This window comes from Dipodomys merriami, unplaced genomic scaffold (assembly GCF_024711535.1).
Source record: "Dipodomys merriami isolate MVZ:Mamm:240054 unplaced genomic scaffold, mDipMer1.0.p SCAF_24, whole genome shotgun sequence".
Taxonomy (NCBI): Eukaryota; Metazoa; Chordata; class Mammalia; order Rodentia; family Heteromyidae; genus Dipodomys; species Dipodomys merriami.
Window position 1 is genome coordinate 25,009,698 of NW_027203826.1, and position 11,710 is coordinate 25,021,407.

General features: G+C 41.2%; 1 pseudogene; it reads right to left on the reverse strand.

The window, feature by feature from the left end:
- The window catches only part of LOC138835665 (lysine-rich coiled-coil protein 1-like), a 56,591-nt pseudogene extending 46,602 nt beyond the window's left edge, over positions 1–9,989 (reverse strand).
- Positions 9,990–11,710: the final 1,721 nt, after the last annotated feature.

An 11,710-nucleotide genomic window follows, 5' to 3' on the forward strand; every position in this document is an offset into this window, starting at 1 on the left:
CCTGAGATGCTTTGCCAACTGTGATGTTTCAAGCGCGTCCAGGACAGATGGCAGTAACTGTAGCTGCTAGTTTTACATCAAGAATGTGCATATGTGCATGAATGTGCATGTGTGCAAGAAGTAGCATGTGTGCATGAATGTGCATGCCATTGCTCACGTATGTATGCCAGGATCTGTATGCACAGTTTTTAATCTAGAGCTTTTGTTTTGTCTTGTGAATGTGCCTTTGGACATCTGTCTTTTAAAGTATCTTATTCCTAGTGTCATCAGTTTCTTTCTAATGAGATGGACCACAAAGACCCTTAATCACTCACAGACTGAAGGAAAAATGATGTGTTCCAAAGAAGTTTTAGCAGGAATTATTTCTAAAATATTTCAGAGGTTCTCCAATAACATGTGCCAAACATAATTTTCAATACTGACCAAGCCTTTGTCCCTCTTAGGAGTTCTACAGTCATTTGAAATAAACACTTTATCATTGATGGTTTTTGAAACCACAAAATGGTAACCTGTCTTTCCTGAATTCTTAAAACAAAACAAAACAAAACAAATTGTCTAGATAAAGAAATTAGCACATACAAAAAATTGTATAGATAAAGAAATAAGCACATACGTCTTCAACTTTAAAAATGCATAATACGGTTACCAAAAACTCAAGCACTGTAAGTACCAGTAGGAAAACTGATTAAGGAGATGAAGTGAATTTTTTTTCTTTCTCAGGAAGTGCATGTGTACAGGGGAAGATATGGAAAACCTCTGCAAGCCTGGTTATTTTTCCTCCTTCAAAGGTGATTCTTTCATTCCTTCTTCACTCAAGTCACAGGACTGTGTTGATGAAAAATGTTTTTTTTGTGTGTATACCAGTACTGGAGTTTAAATCCAAGGTTTGCTTGCTGTTCTTTACCTTTATGTTCAAGGATGATGCTCTATCAATTGTGCCACAGTTCCACTTCCCACTTTGTGGTGGTTAATTGGATGTAAAAGTCTCTTGGACTTTGCTCCCTGGGCTGAGTTTGATTCATGACCATCAGATGTCAGCCTCATGATTAGCCAGGATTAGACATTCGAGCCAATGGCTCAGCTAATGAATAACTTTAAAAAATAAAAATATTTTAAAATACAAAAGTTATAAAGCACTGAAGAGATATATGCCCCACAGTTTAATAAGATAAAATAATTTAATGGACATCCTATAAAAATTTATAAAGAAACATGACATGAATTGATTGCACTCCAGGGAGGATGGTTTTCTAAAACAAGACTGGATTGAAACAAAGATTGTGATACTGGAAGACCCGTTGTAGTGTAGCTGATTTAAAGCACCAAGGGTTTAAACAGTCACAATATGTATTATTTTCAGTAAGTACACTTCTGGAATGTGTCAGTTTGGATTATACATCCTAGATACATGGATTTAATTAAAGGAGCCTGTTAGGTAATTATAAAACTGATTTCCAAAGTGTGTTAGGTGGTTCAGATTCCTAGCAGTGTTCTGAATTGCTTTATTTAAAGCCTGGTCTGGAAGAGTTATCCTCTGAGAATTTACCACTTTCCAAGAACTGAAAAAAATGTCTTGGCAGAACATTTAGAGGCCAAAAGGATCTGGAGCATCTTTATCTTAAATATTATCAACTCTGAGTAACTTTGGGGAGTCTCTTAGGAAGGCTTTAAAAGATCTGGCCCAGATTTTATCAGATGAGACACCGTGTGATGACTTGAAACCTAGCCAAGAATCTGGGACACGGTTCAAAATACTGATCAGTGCAAAGACCACTTCGAGTATTCAAAATAATACGGCAGCTCAGAAGAGGGGAAAAGTGGTTCTGGAAGTACATCTGTCCTCAGGAACTGGAAGAATAAACCACTGGTTCCAGAAAGAGAATTTCATAACCTCTATTTGCTTTTGCCCCTAGAAATAGCTACAAAAACTTCTTATACATTTAGGATGTACCTAACATATCAAAACAATAGCATATTGCTATTTAATATGCATACACAGACAGACCTATGGGTAAATACATGCAACTAGTTGTGTCTAAAAAGATGTCCCAAATTCTAAAAAAGTTTCACATTCTACAATTGTCTGCTTTGTCTGGGTGGGACATAGGATCATCAGATCTGCTACCTGGAAATCTGATAACAAGCCAAGTGAGTTGCTCCGTACAACTCTGGCTGGTTGTGGATTCATCCATTGACGCAATAAATATCTGCCAAGCACTTGTAAGATTTAGGACTTGTAGGAAGCAGACCTTCCATGGATCTTACATTATGACTGAAAAAAGAAAATAAACAGGCCAGAATAAGTCAGTGTAAAAGCCAGGCGGTGTCACATAGTTTTGGTGTGTGAAAAAGGCAACCTATACAACCTTTGAAGAACATTCACCTAGACTTTAATGACGAAGAAATAATTAATCACGTGAAAATCAAACTATATTCTTCAAAATTGATGCTAATATGAAAAATCAAAATTAGCTAGGGAAAGGATCTGGATTAAATAAACTAGGAGGCTGATCTGGATGAATACACTAGGGGACTGATCTAGATTAAATAAACTAGGGGATTGACCTGGATTAAAAGTGACTAAGATATGCAACAATTCTATATAAAAATAATAATAATATATGATACTATTTATATTATTGTTTTATTCAATATAGAATATTTATTATTATTATATATTCTTTGATAGGATGCTGGCTTGGGAAAGATAGCAATAAGTAACATTGGAACAACAGAAATTTAAATACAGAACGAAGATTAATTTTTTTAACCAGATAAATCTACTTTTCCTGATTGGACCATTCTCTTATGATTATTTAAAAGAATTGACTTGTTCTGGAATGGGAATGTGGCTTAGTGGTAGAGTACTTGCCTAGCATGCAGGAATCCCTGGTTCGATTCCTCAGTATACCACATAAACAGAAAAAGCCAGAAGTGGCACTGTGGCTTAAGTGATAGAGTGTCAGCCTTGAGCAAAAGAAGTTCAGGGATGTTGCGACCGTCTACTCGACCAGCGAGGAAGAACGACCACCACACCAGGAGTCTTCTCAGATCACACTTTATTGGAGAGCCTTCTTACTTGTAGGAGAGCTTGAGCGCGAGAGAGCGTGCACCCAAAACATGGCCGCTTATATAGGGAATAGGAACACGTGTCGTACTATCATTGGTCGTCTGCCTTTCACCGTCACCAAGTGCCACGGGATTGGCTGGGGACTCTACGTGGCTCGCGCATGCGCAAAGCCCAGGACCCACTGTCCCGCCAAGCACTGCCTAATATGGAGTTGTTTACCTCAACGCTGGAAGGGAGTGGGCGGAGTCTAATTGCGTTCGCCCGGCTCCCCACAGTTCCCCCTTTTTGTTTTTTGGCGACAGGTAAGAGTAGAGGTTGGGCCTCTGTCTAAAACATTAATGAGAGGACCTTGCACTGGTCTTCGCCTGAGGGGCGCCTTCCCCAGTGATGACCAGGCCCGTCCGATGCCTTTTTTGCAGAGGTGGGATCTTGGGCATCAACCCACATGCAACCCAACATGCTCTTCTTGAGGCGATGGTCCTCCTCAAGTGCAGTGCACTTGCCTCGCACCCTGTCCCAAATTGCAAGTTGCATACCTGTCCCGGTGCAATGGGATCCCCTGATCCCTCGGGGTGCTAAGGCTATGCAGGATGGTAAGGCTTAATTGCCTCTCAGGGCCGCCAGCCAGATCTGGGGTGAGGATCCACTCTCCAAAGCGGCTAATGCTTGCGAGATAACAACCTTGTCCCTTCTGGTTTGGGCTCGAAGGCGACAGACCAACCATAGGCAGACCAAGCATCCTCCCAGGCAGCAGGCTAAAAACATTCCGACTCCCACCCACTCTTTAAACCAGGAGACTGCAGAGGAGATCCAATACTGGAGTCCCTCCACCAATCCAGGGTCCACTCGCGTTGAATTCACGGTCACAATGGCAATCCGCAGCTGATCCAGCATTTCATCAAACTCACCAGTCCAGTTACCTAGAAGATAACTCGACAACTGTTTAGATAAGTTTGCAGCTCGGGTAAGGTTATCATACTGAATGCTTGTCACACATAACCCCTCATACTTCCACTGACAGCCAAGCTGAGCAATTTGCCAAAGGGTGTCCACTTGTTCCTGGACGAGATCAATCCTTTGGTTGACCACCATTAACCCTCCTCGCAACTGAGAATTAATGCCCCTCTGAACTGGACCCATAATTTGCATTTGTCCATTGATTGCACGCAAGTCATGTAGCAATCTCCACTTTCCGGATTTCCTTTTTATTACAAAAATAGGAGTATTCCAAGGAGAAACAGAAGGCTTAAGGTGCCCCAGTTCTACCTGTTCTTGTACTAGAGTTTGAGCAGCAGCAAGCTTTTCCGAGGGCAGTGGCCACTGAGGCACCCATACTGGATCCCCCGTCTTCCAAACTATGGGAATGCCCGCCCCAGTGGCCGCTATGAAAAACCCAGTCCCTGTTTGTCTAACTTTTGTTCGTGAGTCTATGAAACTTGAATCTTTCTACTATCTTACTATATCAATCAAGAAATTCAAAACACTTAGGATCCAATTAAAACTAATCAAAATTTGTGTTTGAGTTATAGGAAACTTACATTCAAAATCAACCTGAATCCAAGCATTTTTTCCTCAAGTTCCTGAGCAGGAACTTCGAAAATAAAGTCATTAGAAAGCTGACAGCAGAAGAGTCAATTTAAGAAAGGGAATTATAAGCTATAACTGGCCTACTGAATTTAAAGAACTTCTAGCTTTTATTTCTAATTAGGTATGAAAGAAAATAGGCCTGCAGTTTGGTTATGTTTTGTCCAAATACAATGCTAATTTAATAGATCCTTTCAATATCTAAATGCTAGTTACAAGGTATGACAATGATGAGCAGTAAAATATAACTCTTTCAAATATGATTCTCAGCGGCCCCTATGAAAAACCCAGCCCATGTCTATCAAGTTTTCGGTGGGCATCAATAGGCTCTTTACAGCCTTGCAAGTTTTTTCCTAGTCCTTGCCCTGGGCAGTAGCCCATTTGTAACATCATTTCCTTTGAGGTAGGGCTCCTGGACACTATGAACCAAGGAGCTACAATGTTGCATTCCTCAAGGAACCTCTGTAAAGTATCCTTTTTTAACTTTAGTCCTTTTGAGCGAAGCAGCTCTTCCAGGGCCAGAAAAATTGGATGTGACGTGGCGGCGCCCATCTTAGTTATTTTTTTTTGTTGTTGTTACTTTCACTTTAGGCCTGTATTTTATTTCTTCCCGGGTTTCCGTTCTCTTTTATCTACCGAGAGGAGCAAAAAATCCCTCCCGCTTTTATCGCGGATCCCCTCTTACCTGGGAACTTACCCCCGCTCTTGTCGCGGATTCCCCCTTTTCCTGGGAATTTGCCGGTGCACCACACTCTCCGTGTGTTGAGTTCTGGCTCCTGTTCAGCCTCTCGCGTGGGTCCCGGGTTTCGGCACCACTTGTTGCGACCGTCTACTCGACCAGCGAGGAAGAACGACCACCACACCAGGAGTCTTCTCAGATCACACTTTATTGGAGAGCCTTCTTATTGGAGAGCTTGAGCGCGAGAGAGCGTGCACCCAAAACATGGCCGCTTATATAGGGAATAGGAACACGTGACGTCCTTTCACCGTCACCAAGTGCCACGGGATTGGCTGGGGACTCTACGTGGCTCGCGCATGCGCAAAGCCCAGGACCCACTGTCCCGCCAAGCACTGCCTAATATGGAGTTGTTTACCTCAACGCTGGAAGGGAGTGGGCGGAGTCTAATTGCGTTCGCCCCGGCTCCCCACACAGGGACAGTGTCCAGGCCCCGAGTTCAAGCCCCAGCACTGGCAAAAAAAAAAAAAAAAAATCAGTCTAGAAAGTACTTTCTGAAGTAGGTAAAACCAGGTGAGTGGTATAAAGTATTTATTAACTATTTTCTGCTTTTTCTTTTGTGTAGTGTGTATGTGTGTGTGTGCGCGCGCGCGCGCGCCCACGCGCGCATGCGTGTGTGCATGTCAATGAATGGCAGTACTGGTGTAGTGGTACTGGGGCTTAGCTTTTATGCCACTTGAACCCCTCCCCCACATCTAGCTTTCTGGTGGTTAAACTGGGGTAAGAATCTCACAGACTTTCTGCCTGGGCTGGCTTCAAACAAGGATCCTCAGATCTCAGCCTCCTGAATAACTAGGAGTTACAGACGTGAGCTGCTGGTGCCTGGCTGAGCATTTTGTTTTTTAATGAAAATATGTAAAATAATACACAAAATCTATGTGTGTTTGTTTGTTTGTTTTAGCAATGTGAGAGGCAGGCAGAGGGCACTTGTTTTATGTTAACGATGAGACTCTGTGATGTTTTATTGATATTTCAACAGAGACATACAGCAGAACAGAGTAAGGGAACATAACTTTTACATTTCAGGAACAAAACAGATATCTATAAGCTTGAAACAGAGTTACCAAGAAGAAAGGAGGGAAGAGATGAACTCATAAGGAACAGACATTGAGTGTCACAAAGCATGCCAACTTGGTTGCAATGTTAAGAGTAAGAAGGAAACACACTGGTGATTTCTCAACTGAAATGCAATAGGATCTTTGTGTATCCTATTTCTAGAATATGTTCATACTTTCATTTTAGCATTACCTGTGCCTGCTCTATAAACATATAATTGAATTTTGCTCACTGATGTGTCCTGCAAATTAATTTCCCAGGCACGCTGAAAAACATTTCATTGTGTCTCTCCATTCACCTGGCTGAGGGACATTTTGGTTGTTTCCAAGTTTAACCAGTAAAAATAAAGTTATAAATATCCATGGTAGGTATTTAGTATGGATTTAGTTTTCAGCTAATACCAAGGAGTGTAATGACAGGATCATATAGTAAGTATATGTTTAATTTAGTAAGGAGAAGGCGGATCATGTTTCAAAGTGGATGTAGCATTTTGCATCCCTATCACCAATGAACTATTCTTAGTTTCCACCTTCAAATACATTGTTAAAACCTTTGCAATCTTTGGTTAATGTACGTAGCTGATGATGCTGTCACGGTGTGTAGAGAGGGCACATTTCATTAGCTGGATATTCATAGAAGTAATTTCCATTACCAGAGTGAAATGCAGGAAATTCACTTGACTTTAATGCTACTTTCAATATATATTATTTTTATTTACTTCTTGCATCTGTCCCTGGCAAGAAGATACAAAGTCAGCAAGTGATCACATCCATCCCAGAGATGCATGTGATTGTTACACCATCAGCAGCAAACTGGCAATGTCATATTGTACATGACACCATATATTATTGAGGAATTTATTCCAGCATTTTGTTTGCATTTATTTATTTATATTTTTTGTTTATTTGTTGGTCATGGGGCTTGAACGCAGGTCCTGGATGCTATCCTTGAGCTCTTTTGCTCAAGGCTAGAGCTCTACCACTTTAAGCCAAGAGCCACTGCCAATTCATTGATCTTTAGATAGTTGTCTAAAGGGCATTCAATTCAAATTCCCCTTTTCTTAAAAACTGTAAGTTTTTCTAGCCCCTAGAAGGAGCACATTTTCTTTTGCAGGTTTGGGTCCCTCCCTTCCCCAGAGGACTCTCTTTTACTTTCATGGTATATCATACTCTTAGGGTCTCTTGAACATCTACCATTTATGTCACTTTTTGTTGGTGGTGGTCATGGCACTTGAACACAGGATCTGGACACTGTCCCTGAACTGTTTTTGGCTCAAGGCTAGTGCTACCACTTTCAGCCATCGTTCCGCTATGGGTTTTTGGTGGCTAACTGAAGATAAGAGTCTCATCAACTTTTCTACCTGGGCTGGCTTTGAACCATGTTCCTCAGATCTCAAAATTCTGGAGGGGCTAGGACTACTGAGCCACCAATGTTTGGCTTGTGCTACTTTTATTTTGAAAACTTTTAAGCTTTTCTTCCTTTATGCAAATGCTAAGATTCTCATCAATTTAGAGATAACAGTGCACAGAAAACTGTTTTTCCAAGGCAGTTACACAAGATGCTATCAGCAAGAAGATCATCAACAATTTGTTGCTTGCTTATCTAAATTAAGGAAAAGATCATCTGAACAAAATTAGGAATTTGGGCTAAGAAATCTATTAATCAAAGCTGTGATTAATGTGCACACATGAGACGCTGCTGAAATATTGAGATTTATCACTTGAAAAAGACGAGAGGAACTGCCTTAATATCCTCTGGGAATATGAAAATAATAAATAAATAAGAAGCCAGCAAATATCTGTGAATGAGAAGATACAGCTGTTTCATGGAAACAAAACATTGCTTTAACATTGCTACAACAATACTTAGATGCACTAAATACACAGTGACATCATTCTATAAAACTAATGAAAAAGAACTTATCATCATGCAGCTTTTGTAAAAGCCAGGTTCTACTTCAATGTCTAACTGAACTATCAAACCCGAACATTAGGGATGGAGTTAGTTTATTTAATGGTCTCAGCTTAGATAATGAAATGTGTCAAGCCATAGGATGGAACTCTGACTCTGTTTCACAGTTGAGCATCCTTTCTTCACAGTGTAGCTCATGTACTTCTTGTGTGCCCACAGAAGTTTGATTCAATCACTTTGTTTCTCTACAGCCACCTCATGCCTCTGTCTAGGCTTCTCATTAGATGGGAATTTCCCCTGTGCTGATTTTCAACTCAATAAGTGATTCACAGGGAAAACACGCATATATCTCCCAGTGCGAATAAGATCTGAACGTGCAGATCACCAAATGAGCTCATTCCTCTCTTACTAACAGCCAGTGTGCAACCTGCCACCTCTCAGACCAGAGAGTTCACACGTGGAATAAGACAGCACCATTGGAGTCACTTATTCAAACTTCTCTATGTAAGAGTAGAGAATGTCAAGTAACTCCAGCTCTATGGCTTTGAGGGGAGACAAACTGTCCATAGTACACACTGCTCTCTCTTGAGACGTTTACCTGTAGGATTATGGCCAAGCACTTATTTCCAACAATAAAGAAATTCTCTCCCAAGTATTCTCCAAACTCTATACATATAAAGGTAGAGGGGTGTACATGGGGGTCTAAAAGTAGTGCTACTCTTCTGTTCTTCCCTTTAAGCATTTGTATTTGTACTGGCACTTCATTTTGAAGTGTTATATTCATTTTCCAGTGCCTCCATTTGAATTATCAATTTATTTGTTGAGCATATCAACTACCATAATTCCATATACTAAGATCAAATAGAAAAGAAAACCTAAGTAATGATGGTGTAACTAGTTCGAGGAATACATTTGGTTCTTAAAAAATGAGTCATTTAATAATTACATATTACATGGCACAGGTTTTGTGTAACCATGGGATGATTGCACATTGTGACACCAAAACCACATCCAGTAGAATATAGAGAAAACAATCCCATACCTTTAATAAATCATTGCAAATGGAAGATACAAGATGATCTACTGAGCAATTTCTATGTGGGCTTCATTACCTCTTGAATGTGACCAGGATGAAGTCAATGGGTTTCCTAGGATTTCAGTCTAGAATAACCAGAACGTTCAGTTTATTGGTCTTATGGTGTGTCTATAAAATGTCCATAAAGGCTTATTTGTTGAAGACTTGGTCACAGAGAGTGGTGTTATTGAGGGGTGCTTTGATTGTGAGAGTGCTAACCTCATCAACACATGAAACTTTCAATGTGATCATTGCTGAAGAGGCTATTAGGATGGGCTTAGATGGAAGAAGTAGATTTCTGGGGATTATACTTGGAAAGATGTATCTTACCTCGTCTCTTTCTCTCTATCTCCCTCTTTCTCTCTCTCTTTCTTCCCCCCCCCCCACTCTGGTTATAAGCCTCCTGGATGGCCAATCCTGAAGCGCCACGTGGCATATACCGATAGGGCTGCAAACACGGAAGCAAACTAGGAGCCAAGTCATAGCCATATAAGGAGTTGTTGTTTTTTTAGAGAGCACTCGTCACCGGGAAGACGGAAGGCGGGAGCCAGCGCCATCTTTGCGGCCACGCCTTGAACCAAGGAGCTACAATGTTGCTTTGTTGCTTTTGTGGCCGTCTTTGGTCGGGGCTCCCGCAGCTCTCCACAGCTCCCCCTTTTTTGTTGTTAAGCAACAGGTAAGAGTAGAGGTTGGGCCTCTGTCTAAAACATTAATGAGAGGACCCTGCACTGGTCTTCGCCTGAGGGGCGCCTTCCCCAGTGATGACCAGGCCCGTCCGATGCCTTTTTTGCAGAGGTGGGATCTTGGGCATCAACCCACTTGCAACCCAACATGCTCTTCTTGCGCTCATGCCAGGGAGTGATTCCCAAGTGCAGTGCGTTTGCCTCGCACCCTGTGCTATTCCTTTAACATGGCAAGCCACGCATAGGGGGACTGTCCGGCCTCAATGGCAGTGAAGGCCTGGACCACCACAGCCATACTCCTGCCCTGCAAGCTCCTAATCCGGTATATGCACCACAGGCACAACAAGATCACCAATGCCAGGATACCAATAAGGGAGCCCATTCCCGCCCACTCCTTCAAATGATCCACAGCTGTCAAACTCCAGGAGGAAACATCTTGTAACAGGGTAACATCCATCCGGGTAGAGTTTATCGCGACAATGGCCGATCGTAGCTGCAACATCAATTGGTCGAATTCCCTGTCCAGTTGCCTAAAAGATAACTTGACAGTTGTTTAGACAAATTTGCTGCTTGGGTATAGTTATAATACTGAATAGCAGTAATACAAAGCCTTTCATATTTTTGAACACATCCCAGCTGAGCCAACTGCCACAGGACATCATCCTGCTCCTGACAAGGTCAACCCTTTGATTTAGCAGCATCAGTCCTCCTTTTAATTGTGCATTGGCCGCTTGTTGTAAATCCAGAGCTCTGGCTGTAGTAGCTGACAAGTTATTTAAAGTCTGAGCCGTCTGCACAGTATGTGACATGGCGACAGCGGCAGCCGTCGCACCCGCAGCAGCCACAGCTATAGCAGTTACAATGGCCGCAGTGATGCCAAAATCTCTCTTATGCCTAAACAAGGTTACAGCTTGAGAAGCATCTACTGGCACAGGCACCCAACGTGGGATGCGTGCAACTATAACTAACGGATACTGAGAACTCCAGCAGGTAGCATAATAGCAGGTTTCATTAGTGCAAGCACATACATAAGTAGTACCTGCTTTTTACAAATATCACAATTTTCTTCATCACTTAGAAAAACAAATTTCACTTCTCTTCAAAAGAATGTCAGTCCTAAGTATAACTGCAAATAACTAAGTAAAACTTTAAAAACTTTTCTCCTTACTCTATTAAACATTTCCTAGTATCACTTAGTACTTAAAAATGTGTTAATTGAAAGCTTATGTTAAAACTTTCCAGTATTTAATACAGATCATTGGAATGCACAATTTAAGACTGTTCACTCCTGAAGTAGATTAAGAAGTTACATATCAAAAGATCTTAGCATTAAATAAATGTACCCTGTACTGTCTTCTAATGTTCGTGAGTCTATGAAACTTGAATCTTTCTACTATCCTACTATATCAATCAAGAAATTCAAAACACTTAGGATCCAATTAAAACTAATCAAAATTTGTGTTTGAGTTATAGGAAACTTACATTCAAAATCAACCTGAATCCAAGCATTTTTTCCTCAAGTTCTTGAGCAGGAACTTCGAAAATAAAGTCATTAGAAAGCTGACAGCAGAAGAGTCAATTTAAGAAAGGGAATT